We start from the raw sequence: 18455 nt of genomic DNA, 5'->3' as shown, positions 1-18455 counted from the left end.
CTGGGTACGTAATTCCTCCTTTAGCTCTGAGAAGTTTGATGGGCTGAAGCCTTCTTCTCATCTCGTCAAAGTCATTCTCTTCCAGCTTTGATCCGTTGCTGGCGATGGGCTGCGCTCCTTTGCAGGGGGAGATGTGCTCTTATTTTTTGAATTTCCAGCTTTTCTGCCCTGCTTTTTCCCCATCTTTGTGGTTTTATCTGTCTCTGGTCTTTGATGATGGTGAGGTACGGATGGGGTTTTGGTATAGGTGTCCTTCCTGTTTGATAGTTTTCCTTCTGACAGTCAGGACCCTCAGCTGTAGGTCTGTTGGAGATTGCTTGAGGTCCACTCCAGACCCTGTTTGCCTGGGTATCAGCAGCAGAGGTTGCAGAAGATAGACTATTGCTGAACAGCGAGTGTACCTGTCTGATTCTTACTTTGGAAGCTTCCTCTCAGGGGTGTACTCCACCCTGTGAGGTGTGGGGTGTCAGACTGCTCCTAGTGGGGGATGTCTCCCAGTTAGGCTACTCAGGGGTCAGAGACCCACTTGAGCAGGCAGTCTGTCCGTTCTCAGATGTCAACCTCCGTGTTGGGAGATCCACTGCTCTCTTCAAAGCTGTCAGACAGAGCTGTTTGCGTCTGCAGAGGTTCTGATGCCTTTTTGTTGTTGTTGTTTTTTTTTTTAGCTGTGCCCTGTCCCCAGAGGTGGAGTCTACAGAGACAGGCGCGTTTCCTTGAGCTGCTGTGAGCTCCACCCAGTTCGAGCTTCCCAGCGGCTTTGTTTACCTACTTAAGCCTCAGCAATGGCGGGCGCCCCTCCCCCAGCCTCGCTGCTGCCTTGCGGTTAGATCGCCGCAGACTGCTGTGTTAGCAATGAGGGAGGCTCCGTGGGCGTGGGACCCTCCCGGCCAGGTGTGGGATATATTCTCCTGGTGTGCCCGTTTGCTTAAAGTGCAATATTGGGGTGGGAGTTACCCGATTTTCCAGGTGTTGTGTGTCTCAGTTCCCCTGGCTAGGAAAAGGGATTCCCTTCCCCCTTGCGCTTCCCAGGTGAGGTGATGCCTCGCCCTGCTTCAGCTCTCGCTGGTCGGGCTGCAGCAGCTGACCAGCACCGATTGTCCGGCACTCTCTAGTGAGATGACCCCAGTACCTCAGTTGAAAATGCAGAAATCACCGGTCTTCTGTGTCGCTCGTGCTGGGAGTTGGAGACTGGAGCTGTTCCTATTTGGCCATCTTGCTCCGCCCCTCCCATTTTTTAAATTACTTTTATAGTGGTTGCCCTAGAGATTACAATATACACTCTTAACTTTTCTCAGTCAACTTACAGATAATAATATACTACTTAGGGTGACCACAGTCAATAATAACTGAATTGCATATTTTAAAAAAACATATAAAGAGAATAATTGGATGGTCTGTAACTCAAAGGGTAAATGCTTCAGGGGATGGATGCCCCATTCTCCATGATGTGCTTATTTCACGTTGCATGCCTGTATCAAAAAATTTCATGTACCCCATAAATATATATACCTATGCATCCACAAAAATTAAAAAAATATATATACTACTCCATGTAAAATATACAACTCTCACAACCATACAGGGCCATATCACTCCTCTTCTCTCCTATATACTATAGGTATTATATATACATCCACACAGATTATAAAGTGATAATTTTGGTTATTCCCTTCTGGCTCTTTACCTTTTGGTATTCTTCTACTCTATTCAGCATTTATGCTTTCCCAGCTTCTCTCCTGTGCTGGTCAGGATATCAAGAGTTTCCCATGTGAGGTGCTTGCCACCATGTCATTTAGGAATTTTAGTTTATTTAAAAATTAAAGAGAAAAAAGGGAGGAAAGGGAGGGAGGGAAGAAGGCAAAGAGAATGAAAAATATAAACATGAATGTTATGTATTTACTTAGATATTTACTACTTCTTGTAAATATTTTTCCTTCCTCTCTGAAAGCCTGAGTTTCCATCTGGCATCATTTTTGCTCAGCCTGAAGAACTTCCTTTAGCATTGATTGTTCCATTCTCTTTGAGACTCTCAGACTTCTAATGAAAAGTGAGAGGTTAATTGAGTTGTTGTTCCCGCATAAGGGAACTTGGTACTATGTTATACTTTGTTGTTTTCCTCTTGGCTTTTCTCATTGGCTTTCAACAATTTTGATGCTAAAATGCCTTGACATGAGATTCTTTGTGTTTATTCTGCTTGGTGTCAGCATCTCATATCTGCAACTGTCTGCCTTTTCTCCATTTGGCCCTTTTTACTTGTTTCTATTTCTCAGCTGAGACATCTCCTTTCCCTGCTGGAATGTTCATGCATTAAAAACATTTCACATAAAGAAAAAAAGTGAGGAAAGCCATAGTAGTTACTTCAAAATATTTGTTGGTTCTAACATCTGGTTCGTTTTGGGGTAGAAAACTTGATTGTTGCGTGTAGAAAATATGTTCCATTTTCTTGATTCTGTGGATGTTGGGACATTTTGGGTTGTATCCTGAATAATATTAATGTTACACTGTAGAGATTCTTGTCTGGGCTAGAACTGAAAACTCTGTATTTTGATCTTTTGTTTTTAGCTAGGCTGCTTAGAGTTTGTTCTGCGGATGTGTGGTTCAAGGTTTAGTCAAAGATGTGGACTGGCAGAGTTTAAGGATTCCTTTCTTTGACTCTTTCTCTTCTGGGATTCCTCCACTGTTTTCAGAGTTTATGGATTCTCAACTTCTCTTTTCTGGTTTTCAGGCCAGAAAGGCTCTGCTACTTTTCCATATGTGCCCCACCTCTGCTGTGTGTGCAGTGTGATGCTGTGACTGCAGTTGCCCAAGGCTGAAAGTGTCAGGAAGTAGGTTTGTTATTTTCCATCCTCCAAGAGAAGAATGCACCCTCTTCATGAGAGTCTCTGCATATGCTCACTCTTCTGTATCTTCAGAGCTGGTCTTAGTTCAGAGTTTTGGTTTCTAGCTGAGCTGCTATGATTCAGGGACAAGTCAGAGATGCAGACAGGCAGTTTTGGAATTCCCTTCCAGCTCTTCCCTTCTTAGGATTCTTCTACTCTCTTTGGCATTCATGCTTTCTCAGTTTCTCTTCTGTGATTTCCCAGGCCAGAAATATCAAGAGTCTTCCACATGAGGTGCTTGCCACCATGCCACGAACTACATGGACTGCACTTGGTTCCAGGCGAAATGCCATGGAAATAGAAATGTATGTATACAGCTTCCTGTCTCCTCTCCTTTAAATGAGCATAAACAGCCTGAAATGGTTTGCTTCTATTCACTCTCCAGCATCTTCAGGTAGTTGTGTTTTATATTATATGTTCAGACTTTATAGTTGTTTTCTGTAGGGTGTATTATCTAGTAGGGTCTTGATACCTATAAGCAAAAACTTAATTTCCAAGCCAATTTTCAACCACGCTGCATTACTTTATTTAGCAGTATTTAACGAGTAGCTATTCTGTGCAAGGTAGTGTATTATGTCAAGATGCTGTGGGGGGACATAAACGTAGAAAACACAGCAATTAACTTAAAAATGAAATGAGATTAAAATATATACATATGTATTAATACACAAGGTAGCAGGAGATAAAAACAGAATGGTAAAGAAGAACTTAGAGAGAGGGTTTTGGCAATGCTTTTTGAAACATGGGTAGAATTTCAAAGAAAGACAGGAATTGGCATATCCAAGGGCACAGAGGTAGAAAAATGCAAGTAATGCTCTGGCAAGAGCACATGGCTCAGTGCGGATAAGAGTGGAGGGTTGATGAGACTGGCATGGCCATGAGTGTGAAAGACATAATGAGGTAGACCTACATTTAGGGGATGGTGAAGATGAAGGAGTAATCCCCAGTGTCTATCTAGAGGCAGTTGAGAAGCCAGAATAACTTTCTGTTTTAGATGGCATTTCCAGAAGCAAGAGGTAATCTTCTAGGAAGCAGAAAAGTGTAAAGAATATACAGGACCACAGATACTGACACACGTCCACTGGATTTAAAAGTGAAAGGGATGACATCCTTTTTAGACCATGTAGAAAAACAAGAACCCTCAAATACTCTTGATGGAAATATAAATTGACACAACCATTTTGGGTAGCAGGTTGAATCTGTTTCAATACTGACAGAATACCACTGTCCATACAGCATGGTTTTTAGTATAAAGAAACACAATTGATTTTTGTACACTGATCTTTTAGCCAGCAACTTTTGAAGCTCATTTATTGGTTCTATTAGTTGTGCTATAGACTCCTTAAGATTTTCCAAGAACAGGATAATTTCACCTGCAAATACAGGTTTTGTTGCTGTCATTTTTTTTTTTTTTGGAGACAGAGTCTCGCTCTCTCTCTCAGTCTGGAGTGCAGTGGCTTGATCTCAGCTCACTGCAAGCTCTGCCTCCCGTGTTCACGCCATTCTCCTGCCTCAGCCTCCTGAGTAGCTGGGACTACAGGCACCCGCCACCATGCCTGACTAATGTTTTTGTATTTTTTAATAGAGACGGGGTTTCACTGTGTTAGCCAGGATGGTCTCGATCTCCTGACCTTGTGATCCGCCCACCTTGGCCTCCCAAAGTGCTAGGATTACAGGCATGACCACCGCGCCCGGCCGTTGTTGCTATTTTTAATATAAAGATATGGTTTCGCTATGTTGCCCAGGAGTTCTTGAACTCCTGGCCTTAAGCTATCCTCCCACCTCGACCTCCTAAAGTGTTGGGATTGCAGGCATGAGCTACTGTGCTTGGCCAAATACAGACAGTTTTACTTATTCATTTTTTAATCTGTATACATTTGCTTTCTTTATCTTGTTGTATGCCCTTCTAGGGCCTCAAGCACAATGCTGAATTCATGTGCTGGAAGCGGACATTCTTGCTTTGTTCCTGATCAGTGGAAAAAGAATTTAGTCTTTCATCATTATGTGTGACATTAGCTGTAGGTTTTTTCCAGGTGCCCATTGTCAGGCAAGGAATTTACCTTATATTCCTAGTTTTGTGAGAATTTTTAACATGAACAGATGTTAGGTTTTGTCTGTGTGTATTGTGGGGGTCAGCAAACATTTTCTATAAAGGGCCCAGTAAGAAACATTTTAGGCTTTGCGAGCCATATGATCTTTGTCACAACTACTTGACTCTGCTACTGTCGTGTGAAAGGAGACACAGACAACACATAAATAAGTGGGTGTAGCTGTGTTCCAAGAAAAGTGTACTTACAAAAATAGGTGGAGGCAGGATTTGGCCTGTGGGTTGTGGTTTGTTGATTCTTGGTCTATTAAAACGATCATGTGGTTTGTCCTTTATTCTCCTAATATGGCATATTATACTATTTTAGTTTTGGATATTAAACTAACTTTGTATTCCTGGGATAAATCTGACTTGGTTATGGTGTACAATCCTTTCTGTACACTGCTGGTGTCAATCTGTTAACATTTTGTAAAGGATTTTTTTTGTGTCTCTGTTCATGAGAGATACTGGTCTGTTCTTTTCTTGTGATGTCTTTGTCTGGTTTTGTTATCAAGGTCATACTGGCCTCCTTGAATGAGTTGAGTAGCATTCCTTTTTCTTACTCTAGTTTCTGAAAGGTCTGTGGAGGATTCACATTATTTCTTTGCAAAAACTGTTTACCAGTGAAGACATATGAGCCTGTGTTCTTCTTTATGGGAAGATTTTAATTACTAATTCATTAAAAAAATAGTGGTAGGTCTATTCAGTTTTTATATTTCTTTTTAAATCAATTTTGATAATTTGTATCTTTCTAAAAATTGCTCATTTCATCTACAATGTTTAGTTTGTTCATTTCAATTTGTTTCTAATATTGTATTCCTTTATATTTAATTTCTGCAGGGTCAATAACGATGCCCTTTCTTCATTCTTCACTTTGGTAATCTGTGTCTCGTCTTTTTTTCTTGCTCATTCTAGGTAAAGTCTTATCCATTTTATTGATCTTTTCAAAGAATCAGCTTTTGGTTTCACTGATATTATCTATTGTTCTTCTGTTTTCTCTTCATTGATTTGTGCTATGATCTTTATGATTTCTGCCCTTTTGCTTACTTGAGGTTTAACGGGCTTTTCTTTTTAGTTGCGTAAGGTAGAAGCTTAGATTAGCTGATGTTTCTTTCATTCTAACGTAGGATTTAAAGTTATAAATTTTCCTGTAAGCACCACTTGAGCTGCATCTCACAAATTTTGATATGCTATATTTTCATTTTCATTTAGTTCAAACTGTTTTAAACTTTTCCTGACCCATTAAAAGTATACTGCTTAATTTCCAAATATTAGAAGCGTTCCAAAATACCTTTGTTTATTCTAATTTAATTATGTTGTGGCCAATAAATATCTGTTTGATTTCAATCCTTTCAAATTTGAGACTTGTTTTGTGACCCAGCACGTGGTCTATCCTGGAGAGTGTTCCATGAGTACTTGAAAAGAGTATATATTCTGCTGCCATTGGGTAGAATGCTCTATAGATGTTAGTTTGATCATGTTGGTTGATAGTGCTGTTTAAGTTTATGTTCTTGCTGTCTTTCTATCTAGTTGGTCTATTATTGGGGCAGTAAAGTCTCCAACTATTATTTTTGAATTATCTCTACTTCTTTTCAGTTCTGTAAAGTTTTGTTTCATTTATTTTGGGGAATTTTTTCAGTAGCTCAAAATTTGAAATAACTTAGATGTCTACCAATAGTGTATTACCAATGGATACACTATTGGTATCCATTACCAGTGGATACTACTACCAATCGATAAACTGTGAACTATTTATATAATGTAATACTAATACATCAGTGGATAGGAACAAATGTTGTCTAACAACATAAATGTCTCTCATCAACAAAATGTTGAGTGAAAGAAGAAAGTTGCAAAGGAAAATATAGTGCATGGTTCCACTTATGAAAAGGTCAGAATTGGAAACCACATTGTTTAGAAATATACACACAGATGGTAAAATTATGAAGATGATGACAGTTATCCCCAAAGTCAGGACAGTTTTTACTTCTAGAGGGTATATTGGGGACTTCTGGGCTGTTGGCAATGACCATTTCTTGATCTGCATAGCCACTATATGGATATTTAGTTTGTACCTATTATTTTACAGTATACATCTATAGTTTATTTGTATATACTATCTCTCAATATATACTGAAAAAAAAAAGGAGGGGGATAGCTTTATTAGTAGATGAGACCTTGACTATGTTCTAGATATGATGTATGACCAGAAACAGGGAATTACTCTTATGACTCAATAAACTTTCGAAATTGAGTATAAAATATGTTCCTTCCAATCTCACTGTGAGACTAGTGAGCAACAATATAACTTAATACCAAACCCATCTCAAGTTTAACGTATCTAACACCAAAGAAAAGGTGACTTAAAGTGAACTATTTCATATTTTAAATGATTTCTATTTGAAAGAACATGCTTTGATGTGCAAAGATCATTTCTAGACACAAATAGTCTACAACTTACCATTTTTAACGTGGGTTTTTTTTTTTTTTTTTTTTTTTTAGATAGTGGATACTCTTCATGTGGGGCAAGTAGAACATGCTGGGAGTGATTTTCACAATCCAGTAATTGACATTTTATTAGTCAGAGATTAGGAAGTTCCCTGAAATACTGGTACAATATTTGGACAAATCTAACAGAAGAGTCACAGTTGAGGCAGACAAATAAGGACAACTGGTTTTATTTATTTATTTACTGATTGATGGAGTCTCTTTCTGTCATCCAGGCTGTAGTGGCATGATATCAGCTCACTGCAACCTCTACCACCCGAGTTCAAGTGATTTTCCTGCCTCAGCATCCCAAGTAGCTGGGATTATCAGCACCTGCCACCGCACGTGGCTAATTTTTGTATTTTTAGTAGAGACAGGGTTTCTCCATCTTGGCCAGGCTGGTCTTAAACTTCTGACCTTGTGATCCACCTGCCTTGGCCTCCCAAAGTGTGAGCCACCACTCCCAGCAACTGGTTATATTTTTTAAAGCACCACAGTTAGATTATCTTTTTAGGAAATTTTAGTTTGTGAATCACACATTTCTGACCCAAAAAAATTCTATCAAAACTAATAGCAGGGATTTCAAGGTAAAATCACACAGCTTAATGTTTCCTTTTCTACTGAAGAGTGCCAGCCTTTTCCAGAGTTGCCCTTGCACTGTGAACTTGGGTCCCGCAGTCATTGGAAACCATGTGTCCTAGTCCATTTTATGCTGCTTATAACAGAATACCTGAAACTGGGTAATTATTTTAAGAAAGGAATTTCTTCCAGGTATGGAGGCTTAGAAGTCCCAGGTTGGGCTGCATCTGGTGAGGGTGTTCTTGCTGGTGGAGACCCTCTGCAGAGTCCCAAGGCAGTGCAGGGCATCACATGGGGAGGGGGCTAAATGTGCTAGCTCAGGCCTCTCTTTCTTTTCCTATAAAGCCACAAGTCCCCCTCCCATGATACCCATTAATCCATTAGCCATTACTCCATGAATGGATTAATCTATTTACAAGAGCAGAGCCCTCATGATCCAATCACACTTTAAAGGCCCCACCTCTCAATACTGCCGCACTGGGGAATTAAGTTTCAACATAAATTTGGAAGAGACATTCAAACCACAGCACCATGATCTGAAGAACTAGGTGCCATAGACTGAATGTGTTCCCCTAAAGTTAATATGTGGAATCCTAATCTCCAGTGTGATAGTATTTGGAGGTGAGGCTTTGGGGAAATACTTAGGGCATGAAGGTGGAGCCTCAGGAAGGGGATTAGTGCCCTCATAAGAGAGACTCCAGGGCTGGGCGTGGTGGCTCTGTAATCCCAGCACTTTGGGAGGCTAAGGTGGGCAGATCACCTGAGGTCAGCAGTTCAAGACCGGCCTGGCCAACATGGGAAAACCCTGTCACTACTAAAAATACAAAAAGTAGCCAGGCGTGGTGGTGCATAGCTGTAATCCCAGCTACTTGGGAGACTGAGGCAGGAGAATCGCTTGAACCCAGGAGGTGGAGGTTGCAGTGAGCTAAGATCGTGCCACCACACTCCGGCCTGGGTAACAGAGTGAGACTCGTGTCAAAAAATAAATAAATAAAAATAAAAATAAATATATAAAAGAGACTCCAGAAAGCTCCCTTACCCCTTCTGCCATGTGGAAGATACAGCAGGAAGATGGCCATCTATAAACCAGGAAGCAGGCCTTTACCAGACACTAAATCTGCTGACATGTTGATCTTAGACTTCCCAGTCTCCAGAACTTTGAGAAACAAATTTCTGTTATTTACAAGCTACCCAGTTTATGGTATTTTGTTATAGCAGCCTGAACAAACTAAAATACTAGGCAAGATTTATTTTGCTGCCAAAAAATTAGATATTTATCACTTTTCAATTAAGTGTTTTAGTTGATGACTATATTCAAGATGCAATGATAATAAAGAGACTAAATTTTGCTACCCTAGGATTACAAAGTAAAAACTATGCTTAATTTGCTGATCAATTCCAAGGAAAAAAACTGCTTATAAACTGCTTACAAATCTACCATATGTTTAATTAAACAAAAATAATGTAAGACATTATAATGAATATCATGGGCTAGCCTGTTTATCAAGAATGATTAGCCAGAAAGCAAATATGACATTAAGCCATTGCATGTCTTTTTTTTTTTTTTTTTTTCTTTTTGAGATGGAGTTTCGCTCTTGTTGCCCAGGCTGGAGTGCAACGGCGCAGTCTCGGCTCACTGCAGCCTTTGCCTCCCAGGTTCGAGCAATTCTCCTGTCTCAGCCTCCCGAGTAGTTGGGATTACAGGCATGCACCACCACGCCTGGCTAATTTTGTATTTTTAGCAGAGACAGGCTTTCTCCATGTTGAGGCTGGTCTTGAACTCCTGACCTCAGGTGATCCGCCCACCTCGGCCTCCCAAAGTGCTGGGATTACAGGCATGAGCCACCACACCTGGCCAACCCATTGCATGTTTACTGCAATTTCAATATCATGTACAAGAAAGTACAAGAAAGGCCTAACAGTCTTTCAGTACTTCATAAAGCAGCAATGGACACAACTGTCAAACATTTCAAAGGTTACTCTATAGCACTGATACAGATATTTTCAAACTCAAGGACTTGATTTGGTGTATTATGTATGCTTTCAGTTACACAAATTGGTCTAATAAGCAAATGGGTTAAGTGGAAGCAAAAATTTAGGATTTGAAAGAAGGAATAGCTGAAATTTATGGCTCAAAGATAAGAGGGACTAAAATAATCTTGTCTGTCACCCAGGGTCGAGCACGGTGGTAGGATCAGGGCTGACTGCAGCCTCAACTTCCAAGGCCCAAGCGATCCTCCTGCCTTAGCCCCCTGAATAGCTGAGACTACAGGTGTGCACCACCATGCCTGGCTAATTCTTTTGGGGGTAGTTTTAGTACAGATTAGGTCTCGTTATGTTTCCCAGGCTGGTCTCAAACTCCTGAGCTCAAGTTATCCTCCTGCCTCAGCCTCTCAAACTGCTGGGATTACAGGCATGAGTCACTGCACCTGGCTCCAATGAACTCCTTGGCCTCAGTTTCCTCACTTGCAGAATATAAATTATCCTTACACTTCATAGAATTGCTAGGGAGACTAAATGAGATCACCTATATAAAAATACTTACCAGAGCACCTGGTATGAAGCAAGTGCTCAATTAATGTTAACCGAATAGTAAACAACAAAGAAAAAGGAAGTTGAGTCAAAAGAGGGATACTACGTCAGACTGAAAAGCATATGCAACATTTAAAAGGCCACAGACTTTATTAATGGAATTTTACTACTCTGTCTCGTTTTAAAGTAATTTTCATCTTATATTTGGGTTACATGTAAAAGATTTTCTACTTTAAACGAATCTGCTTTAAGGATCACAAAGTGAAAGTTCTCTGTCGTTTGTAGGGAAGTTGTAAAAAACAGCTTCAACCTTATCAAGGCCAACTGTTAATTCTAGCCATCATCTCCTTAGTTTTTGTGAGGGCAGGGAATTGAAGAAAACTGGTCCATACAGTAGTGGTTCCCAAATCTGGCAGGTTATCAGCACTGCTCAAAGAACTGTTTAACCAGACAGATTCCTGAGTTCATCACCAGTCTACTAGGTTGGAATCTCAGGTGGGATCCGGAACCTGCATATGAAAAGAGTGCTCCAGGGGACTGTTCATTAATTAAGAGAATTCTCTTGAAATCCATCCTGGCTAACACAGTGAAACCCCGTCTCTACTAAAAAATACAAAAAACTAGCCGGGCGTGGTGGCGGGCGCCTGTAGTCCCAGCTACCCGGGAGGCTGAGGCAGGAGAATGGCGTAAACCCGGGAGGCGGAGCTTGCAGTGAGCTGAGATCTGGCCACTGCACTCCAGCCTGGGCGACAGAGCAAGACTCCGTCTCAAAAAAAAAAAAAAAAAAAAAAAGAAATCCTCATTTTAATGGAGGGAGAATCACTGTGACCAGATTCCTTCTGAGATAACCCCAATCAGAAGAGATTCTAGTATCAACATTATGGGTGTTCTATTGTGCCTTCCTACAGTCCTTGTCCTGCAAAATGACTCTGGAGGGATTCAACTGAGGAACTGGCCTTGGCTAAGACTTCCCATTTGCTTCCTTCTCAATGTGTAGAACTGGTGACTTGGAAAACTGTAGCAACATCCTGCAAATGTGTGTGTGTGTGCATGTGTGCATGTGGGATCATGGAGTTCATAACAGAAAATTTCTCACATGGGGATTAAATGGTCCTAAGAATCAGGTATTACATTATTCTAGCAGTCTCTGGAGCCATTTACGAGCCTGTGTTTACTATTCCATGGGAGGCAGAAGTAACTTACAAGACTTGATCTTTGTCTTTACTGGACAAGAAACTCAAGGAGAGTCAGAATGGGAGGGAGAGCCACTGTGATTGTTGAATTCTGCAGAGATCATTTTGGGCCTGGTGAAATGGCAGAAATGTCGTCTCCCATTTGAGGATAGAAGCCTAGCACAGAGCTATCCCCTTTATGCTGAATGCTTCCTAGCTCCCTTCCCACAGCAAAAACGTAATAATATTTCAGGAAAGAGAGAAAACGATTTTTTAAAAGTCTAAAGTGATAAAAATAAAAACAGGAGAAAAAAGTCAAATGACATCATTTGTACAATTAAAGTAGCTATATGCTAGCAGCAGCTTTAGTCTGAAGAAGAGGCTTTGCTGTTGGGCTGGTGGACAGTGTCAGGCACTCGGTCTCCTCGACTTTCTATCAGGCCCTGAACACACACATGCTCTACATGGATCAGGGAAAGTAGAGAGAATGAACCAGAAAAAGCAAACAGTGGCTCTTTATTGGACTCTCGTAGAGCCTGACAGGCCCTCCATGCTCTTTACCCTCTGAGAAAGGTTCAGAAATAGGAAAAAATGAGATCACTTGAAAATTTTATCCTAATAACATAAATCAGAATATTTTACTCTGCTTGAACTATGAAATCACTGCAGGTGACAGTCAAGAAGACAACCCCTGAGAAACTATTAAAAATTTAGTAAGGCCAGTTTACGTAGGAATTAGCTTATTGATGAGAACTACTAAAGTAGAGGTCTTCACAGAAGGGTTTTGTAGCTATAAGAATGCATAAGTGTGGAATAACGTAGACTTTTAAAAAGCGACTGTTCCAACAAAGTGACCGAGACCTCCAGTCTTAACTGAGCTTCTTTATAATATTCTGGAATAAAAGCTGATCTTTTAAGAGTCTATGGAGAGCCATTCTTCAAAGGACATTTTCTTGAAGCAGCATTTTATGGTCAACAGGCCCACTGTTTGTTGATATCCTTCTCTTTCTCATTTCTTCCCTCCCTCCCATCTAGCAAATATTAAGGTGCCCAATATGTGCCAGGTACATTTCAGATACCCCAGTGAACAAAATATGAAGACCTCTGCCTCCTGGAGCTTACATTATCTAGGAGGATAATAATAAATAATTATACAGTATGCTAGATGACAAATGCTGCGGAAAAAGAAAACATACAGTAGGACTGGGGGACTGGGAGTGCAGAAATGTAAACTGGGAGGTCGGGCAGGCCTGATGGAGAGAAAGACTTGCTCACGAGAGTAAAGACTTGAAGGGGATGCAGGAATGAGGCCAGCGGACATCTGGAGTAGGGAGAGTGATCCAGGCAAGGCTCTAAGAGTGGAGAGGGCTGGTGTGTTTGGAGCAATTATCTAGTGCTGTGCTTCTCAAACTGGAGCAGGCATCAGTTCACACAGGGGCTGATGTTAAAGCGTTGACTGCCCCAGCCCCACAGATTCTAATTCCATAGGTCTGGGGTAGGGCCCGAGAACCTCCATTTCTAGCAAGTTCCTAGGGGATGCTGATGCTGCTGATATGAGGATCACACTTTGAAAAACAGTGATTTGATACTTTATTTATTTATTTATTTAGAGATGGAGTCTCGCTCTGTGCCCTAGGCTGGAGAGAAGTGGCACAATCTCGGTTTCACCACATTGGTCAGGCTGGTCTCGAACTCCTGACCTCGTGATCTGCCCGCCTCTGGTTCCCAAAATGGTGGGATTACAGGCGTGAGCCGCCACGCCCAGCCTTGATATATTATTTTTAAAACTCTCTGAGTGAGTTACTAAATAATAGTGGATAATTAAATCAATTTAAAGCAATTTTAAAAAAAGAAACAGAATAGGCAATGTTGGAGCCCATCACATTTAATGAGGGTAAGCACTGTTTATGAAACTTTCATTTCAGTTGTATATAAATGTGTGAATTGTATCATGATGTAAAATGCATTTTTTGCTGTGGGTGGCAGTCTAAAGAGTTTGAAAGCCACTGGTCTAATTACTTTATTGCACCATTAAATAATACAAGCTACATTAATACAGCAGAGATAATTAGGGGAGTCCTATTGTTCCAGTTGGACACTAAGCTGAACTTGCCTTGGGCCTTCTCTTGTATTTCACACACAGATTTCGCCATCTGGATTTCTCTTTCATCCCAGCTTTATGGAAACCTTACCATCCTTTTAAAACAGAGAAGGTCAAGTTCAGGTTTCTCTTAAACGTTCCCTGACTAGTGCTTCCTAGCAGTGTCTCCATTCCTTCTTCCAGAACTTAACTTCTACACCATTCATTTGACACGCACCATAAAGTGCCCTGCTCTATTCAGCTTTGCAATGCAAGGGGGTGCCTTTCTCTCCTGAAAGGTGATACATTTTTCTGAGGGCAGAGGTGGTGTCTTACACACTTGTGTTTCCCCAATGTCCTAACAATGCTATGGTCAAAGTGGGAGTAAAATAACGAGCTGCAGTAGGAAGAAACAAACCACATTTGTAAGAGATGCTTTGCTTGTATGTTATAGGTGATATCAGTGATGATTATGATGCTGCAAATTAATGTAAAGGGACAGACGAGTGCACACATCCTGAGAAGCAAATCTGGGGACAGAAGGAGAATGGTGGTAGAAGGAGAAGGGCCAAATACAGGAAAATCAACTGGCAGGGAAAGCTTAGAGGTAAGAGACCCTTTGTCTTCCACCCAGGAGCCTGGGCTGAGGGGGCCTTGGGACAGCATGCCATGGAGAAAAGCCTCACTCTTCACTGGGAGTCCCTCCTTTAATGTTCTGCACTCATGCTGTGCAGTGAATAAGGAGAGTTGAAGGACCAAAGGAGAAATCAGGATTTTGGCTGAGAAGGAGAGAAACAGGAATCCAGAGGCGGAGTGGAGAAGTTAATTTACCCCACGAATACGTATTGAATGAGATGGGTGTGCTGGGGGATGGTTTTTGCTATAATGGAGGGACATACGTGGTGCCATAGGAATGTGGAGAAAACCACCGAGTGTGTGTGGGTGAATCAGAGTGGGCTTCATAGAAAGCAGGGAGCATGATTGGCTCACCTGACAGACAAGCCATGAAACTGTGAGAACCCAGAAGCTGCACGCAGAAAGGCCTGGCATGCAAGGACTCTGTCCACCTGGCAATTGGCTAGTGGCTGACAGCGTTGGGGCACAGGATCCGTAGGAGGAAAAAGAACAAAACTTAAGTCAGGAGCTAGGCCATGAAGTGCCTTGCGTGCTGGATCAAAGCAGGGTGTAAGGGCAGCAACAGGGCTAAGGACGCCTGGGGAAGAAGAAGGATGCAAAGTGGGGACCCCGAGTAGGAGTTTATAGCAATAGACTGTGGAGGAAATGTGGAGAAGCCGCATGGGAGGGTGGCAATGTGGAGGGAAAGGAATGACTTGAGAAATGAGAATTTCTAGGGTTTGGGATCTAACAGTACTTTCGTGTTAGAGGGAGGATGTTGGCTATTCATATTTCCACAGGTGGAGATACACAAGGAGTGTGGAGGTGTGGGGAGGCAGAAGAGAGTGATTGTGGACACAAGGGGGTTGTTCCTGTGGGACCCCAAGGGGGCCCTCCCAGTACGGCACTCAGGAATCTGCTCTGGGGATAGAGAACTGACAGAGAAATGCAAGATGCTTAGGGTGAGATAGGGAAGAGACCCCTGAATAGGAGCAAGGGGAAAGGTTTTAAGCAAGTCAATATTAAGAAGCTGTGAAAAACTTCTTGAAATTTCAGTTAGTAAAATTTTTTATATTTTCCTTTATGCAACTAAAAACCACAAAAGTGTTATAAAAAGTGAATATAAAATAAAGGCTCTAAAAATCATTTAGTGTGAAACTGGTAATTACTTTTAATTCCTATGACTTATCAAGTGTCTTGAGTATATGAAAAGTTTGGTTAATGTCAATAACATATTAGTCCATACTTTCTTATTTACATTAAAAGGTAAGTTATCTTTTTTTTTTTTTTTTTTTTTTTTTGAGACGGAGTCTCACTCTGTCGCCCAGGCTAGAGTGCAGTGGCTGGATCTCAGCTCACTGCAAGCTCCGCCTCCCGGGTTCACGCCATTCTCCTGCCTCAGCCTTCCGAGTAGCTGGGACTACAGGCGCCCGCCACCTCGCCCGGCTAGTTTTTTGTAATTTTTTTTTTTTTTTTTTTTTAGTAGAGACGGGGTTTCACCGTGTTAGCCAGGATAGTCTCGATCTCCTGACCTCGTGATCCGCCCGTCTCGGCCTCACAAAGTGCTGGGATTACAGGCTTGAGCCACCGCGCCCGGCCGGTAAGTTATCTTCTGGTTAATTCCTCTTGAAAAGCACTACCTAGTTGTCAAACATTAAATACGGTAAAATTCTTAATCCTCAAATGACATAGATAATTCACTAAACTGAAGAAAAGAGGGGACTTGAGAGTCCAACACAATGAAACCTGAGGTGGTAGTGGTGTGAGAACACGCACAGATCTGGATGGATTCCGACCCATCACCATGACATTCAAATTGCTCCACAGTAAGCGAAATGCGAGCCAGGAACATGCCCTGTTGTGGATACAGACAGCGAGAGCTTTGAGCTGCGGCTTCTAAGTCGGCTCCCAGAGGACATACTAACTTTATTTATTTCCTTCCAAACCTAAAGGAGAAATAAGCGACTCAGAATTTCAGAGCCTGTTCTTTAGGTCTCTGTTTAAGAAGGAGGGTCCGGAAAAAATAATTACCTAGTATTGCCTTTCCCAGACTTCACAGAATACCAGTAAGAAGAGAATGTTTAGAATGATATTAATACTATTTACTCTGAACAGCCAAGTTGTTTAACTATATAGACAGATTTATCCAAAGAGTATGTATTCCCACATAGGATATTACACAAATATTTTAGAAGGCTATGTCAAATAATAGTTGATTGAAAAATATTTTATTTGGTTGGAAGTCAATTATTCTTCCATGGGCTTCCAGATCTTACTGTTTACTTGCCCAAAATTGGAAGAATACTACTTCTACACATTTGGCTTCCATTCTACAAAGAAAGGGAAACTTCTAAAACTTTAGGCTCATTGTCTTCAGCTGACATTAGCTGGTGAATGTCTCATGAGTAAGGGGCACTGTGATCCTCTTAACAACCCAGAAGGTAGTAGTAAGTAATTTTGAGTTTCTAAGTGTTTAATTTATATATTTTAAGAAACAACAAATCAATTAGTATATATTATTCCACATTTTCACAGAGAGCTTATTAAGACAGCATTTCCAATTTGAAACCAACTCTTTTACATCAATATCATGTATAAAACTATTATTACATACCCGACAATTATTTTATCAGTATATATTAGTAAACTACTCCAAAGACTGTAATGTGCTGTCATGTAGCATAATGTAAACATTATTCAACACAGCTTGAATTTTCAATCAACTTTAGATACTGTGGTATTCTGTGAATTAAACTCTAGAGGTTTTAAGTGATTCATTTTATCATAAACACTCAATCCAAAAAGATGATTAAAATAATTGAGATAAGGCTTGATTGTAAGGATAAACAGCCTTTTTTTTTTCTAGTAACATCTGTGGTAATAATATGCTACCATTTAAACCAACTAGGATGACTCACCATCTGTGGGTAAATGTAATTTTAGTAAATGTAATCTTTTCTAGTACTGGTGATAGTTCTTTTTTTTTTTAAACTGAATCATCCTTCCTCTATCCTTTTGCAACCATGAAGTGAGATGGCAAGCCGAGGTCAGGAGTACAACTTCTTGCTATGTTCCAGAACCCAATTAACTGGCCCACTTAAGAAATTTACCCATGACCTTGGCCTCAACAGGATCTTGCTCTAAATCAGAGTCAACTTGCCTGGGACCCATCATAGATCAATTATTTTCTCTATTTAGCCATAATTCTGAAAAACGAAAAGAGTTTCATTTTTGTTTATACGTCACTGTCTCAAATATAAATGACATTTTATTTTTGAACATAGTATAATAAATAAACAAATATTAACATACAACCACTTAGCCAGCACATTGTAATTCATTTTGCTTTAAGGTAAGTATTACAGTGAACTACAAGATTAACCTTCCCCAGACTCCATTGCAGTGTCCTTTTTTGGCGGCCTTGATATTTCTACTTTGTTCCTGACTGAGCTTAGACACCAAGATCCATCACTTCCTGGGAGTAGCCACTCTAAACTTCATGGATTTTTTTGTACTGGTTCACATGATATAGTCTACATAAATTTGAAATAGTTCAAAAAAAATCCCACAAAAATACCCCCAAACCAACCAACAAACCAAGGTCTTACTTTATGTAAAAATGGAAATAATATGAATTCTCTATATTTAAAAAATTGTCTGGAATAGGAACACATCCAAGCTGGAGGACCTAGTGAACTGTAACCTGTTTTTATGCTATGACCACATGGTGGTGCCACTTTGGCTGATAAACAGAACACTTGCCATCTTTGCTCAGTACCGTGTGAATCTCACTGTTTATGTACAGTGGAACTTCTGTAAGTGATTATGATGACTAATGTGCTATCATTTTACAAACTCTGTTATTATAATTGAAAATATTTTTATATCCTACAACAATATCTCTCAAGCATTCATTAAGCAGTGGTTCTAGTGATAGTGCTGAACAACACAGCCCCCAAAAACAGTAACACTGGAACAGACGTGAGTTGTGATAAAACACTACGAAGGCTAAATATCCACTATGA

At 40.6% G+C, this 18455-nt stretch overlaps 1 protein-coding gene across 6 annotated transcripts in view; it reads right to left on the bottom strand.

Moving 5' to 3' along the window:
• DYM (dymeclin) overlaps nt 1–18455 on the bottom strand; it is a 437123-nt gene that overhangs the window by 54359 nt on the left and 364309 nt on the right. The window lies entirely within an intron of this gene.

Source organism: Trachypithecus francoisi, unplaced genomic scaffold, assembly GCF_009764315.1.
Source record: "Trachypithecus francoisi isolate TF-2019V2 unplaced genomic scaffold, Tfra_2.0 Lachesis_group19, whole genome shotgun sequence".
Lineage (NCBI taxonomy): Eukaryota > Metazoa > Chordata > Mammalia > Primates > Cercopithecidae > Trachypithecus > Trachypithecus francoisi.
Note: the sequence above shows the minus strand (reverse complement) of the source record. Positions and strands in the feature narration are given on the sequence as shown.